The following is a 3,208-nucleotide window of genomic DNA, read 5'->3' as shown; positions in this document are numbered from 1 at the left end:
CGCTGCCAGCCGGGAATCCGCTGATCGTTGTCCCTTTCATTCCCAGCCGGGATGGATTCGGGGGGGACAGTGCCCTTCCCTGCCCCTTTCCCTTCAGGAATCCCAGGAAAACCCCACCGTCAGGAAGGTTTTCCTGTGCCTCAGTTTCCCTGCAGGTGCCAGTGCCATGGCAGATGCCCAAATCCAGGGCGTGCAGCTCTGCGGAGCCTCAGCCCCGATCCCGATCCCGATCCGGATCCCAGCAGCTCCCGGAGCTCCCCCAGCACCTGCAGCCTCTGACGCTCTCCAAGTGGCACCGAGGGGTGGTGGGGCCCCAAAACCTCCCTGATCCATCCTGGAGCAGGAAAGCTCGGAGCCAGAAGCCTCCATCCTGCTCCAGGGATCACCACTGTCCTCCAGGAGCCTCCAGGGATCACCGCTGTCCTCCAGGAACCTCCATCCTGCTCCAGCGATCACCATGGTCCTCCAGGAGCCTCCAGGGATCACCGCTGTCCTCCAGGAGCCTCCATCCTGCTCCCCCAGCCATCTTCCTCCTCCTCCAGGAATCATCATTCTCCTTCTGGAGCCACCACCATCCTTCCCAGGAGCCATCATCCTCCTCCAGGAATCATCATCCTCCTCCTCCAGGAATCATCATCCTCCTCCTCCAGGAATCATCATCATCTTCCCCATGAACCATCCTCCTCCTCCAGGAGCCATCATTCTTCCCAGGAAATACCATCCTCCTCCAGAACCATCCTCTTCCTCCAGGAGCCCTCATCCTCCTCCTCCTCCAGGAGCCACCATCCTCCTCCAGGGATCATCATCATCCTCCTCCAGAACCATCCTCTTCCTCCAGGGAGCCACCATCATCCTCATCCAGAACCACCATCCTCCTCCAGGAGCCCTCATCTTCCTCATCTTCCTCCTCCAGGAGCCCTCCTCTTCCTTCTCCTCCTCTTCCTCCAGGAGCCCTCCTCTTCCTCCTCCAAGAGCCCTCATCCTCCTCCTCCTCATCCCCCCCCTCCTCCTCCTCCAGACCCCTCCTGCCTCTCCCCCCCCAGGCCCGGAGCTGCCCCCGCTCCTCCAGCCCAGGAGCTTCCTCCACTCCAAGCCCACCAGGAGCCACCTGGGGCCCCCAAACCTCTGCCAGAGCCTTTGAACGCCACCCAACCCCCCCAGCGCAGGGCCGAGAAGGGAATGAAAGGTCACTTACCCACCCGAGGAGCTGGGAACTCATCCCACGGTCCCAAAGGCACGGCTCAGGGCTCTGGCTGAGCCTCTCTTCTGCAGCTGGAGGCCAAAATCAAACCAGAACCTGCTCCAGAACCTGCTCCAGAACCTGCTGCAAAGCTCTAACCTGGCTCAGCGCTCACCTTCCCTCCGTGTCCTGCTCTACCTGGTCACTCATCACACAAAGAGCTGGAGGAAAGGGAGCAAGGTAAAGGGAAAGATTAAAAAAGAAAACCAAAACAAGCCCTCCCCACCGCCCTCCAAAGGAGAAAAAAAAAATCTGTAAAAAAGGTCCAAAACTGGTTTAAAAAAATCAGGATTAGAAATCTAAAGTTTTATTGAGACCAAAAAAAAAAAAAAAAAAAAAGCCAAAAAACAACGAACCAAAAACGAAACGACGACACCAAAAACAACAAAAAAAACCCCCGAAACGAACCCAAAATAAAAAGCAGACAGAGCTCAGGACGAAGGGAAAATCCAAACACCAACTTTACATTTCCACACGGGTTGTTTTTTTTTTCACAGGAACCTAAACACATGCTCATAAAAAAGGTTTGTACAATGCCAGTCGAGATCCCACCCCTGGACCATCGAAAGAATTCAGGATTTGGGGAATAAATCTGATTGCAAAAATGAATGAATTAAAAAAAAAACCATCCCCAAACCCAATAAAATTCCTCCTCCCCCCTCCCCTCTCTGGAGGTTCAGGATTTCAACCTTGGCCTCTTCCCAACCTCGTTTTGGGGAGGAATTGGGATGGATTGGATTTTTCCTTGTGCTGCTCTTGGCTTCCTGTCCCTCCCACATTCCCTCCCTGCTGGCTGGGCAGGCAAATCCAGGGCAGAAAACTGGTCAGAAATGCAGAAATCTCTTTTTTTTTTTTTTTTTTTTTTGGGATTTTTCTCCCCCCTCCCTCCCCAAAAATTTGGAGAAATCCAACCCCCCAGGATAAAAAAGGCTCGAAAAGGGTTAAAATCCATCCCACCCCGTACAATGCACGTGTCAGAAGTGGCAGTTCTGCTGCAGGACGATACAGAATCACAATTTGCATTTTCACAAAGTTTCCCCATTTTTCCCACCCCTCCCACCCCAAAATTCCCTTCCCTCCCCCTCCCTTCCCCTAAAAATCGCTCGCGGGGTTTTTCGAGGATCAGTTCTGGGGTCTCTGTGCCCCCAGGGCAATGCTGGGATCTTCTCCTCTCCCCCACCTCTCTCCCTTCATTTTTTAATATTTTTTAAAATCCATTTTAATTTCTTTGCTGAATTCAGGTTTTGTTTAAAAAAAAAAACCAAAAAAAAAATTCCCCCCCCCAAAAAATCTGGAAATGATCTGGGAATGTCATGGCTCGACCTCATTTCCCTCCTTAATTAAAAGAGATGAAATTGCCTCAAATCCCTCCCTCCCATCCCAAATGGTACCACCAGGAAATAGTAAAAGGAAAGGATTAAAAAAAAGCCCCAAAAAGGAAAGGAAAAAAACCAAAAAAGAAAGGAAAAAACTAAAAAAGAAAGGAAAAAACCAAAAAACAAAGGAAAAAACCAGAAAAAGAAAGGAAAAAACCAAAAAAGAAAGGAAAATAAAAAGAAAGAAAAAAAAACCAAAAAAGAAAGAAAAAAAAACAAAAAAGAAAGGAAAAAACCAAAAAAGAAAGGAAAATAAAAAGAAAGAAAAAAAAACCAAAAAAGAAAGAAAAAAAACCAAAAAAGAAAGGAAAAAACCAAAAAAGAAAGGAAAATAAAGAAAAAAACCCAAAAAAGAAAGGAAAAAACCAAAAAAGAAAGAAAAAAAACCAAAAAAGAAAGAAAAAACTCAAAAAAAGGAAAAAAAATGAAAAAAAGGAAAAAAAGCCTAAAAAAGAAAGGAAAAAAACCCTAAAAAGGCAGAAAAAAAACCACAAAAAAGAAAGGAAAAAAAGCAAAAAAGAAAGGAAAAAAAGCAAAAAAGAAAAAAACCCCAAAAAAGAAAGAAAAAAATCCCCAAAAAACAAAGAAAAAA

Source organism: Corvus brachyrhynchos, unplaced genomic scaffold, assembly GCF_000691975.1.
Source record: "Corvus brachyrhynchos isolate BGI_N302 unplaced genomic scaffold, ASM69197v1 scaffold47, whole genome shotgun sequence".
Lineage (NCBI taxonomy): Eukaryota > Metazoa > Chordata > Aves > Passeriformes > Corvidae > Corvus > Corvus brachyrhynchos.
Note: the sequence above shows the minus strand (reverse complement) of the source record.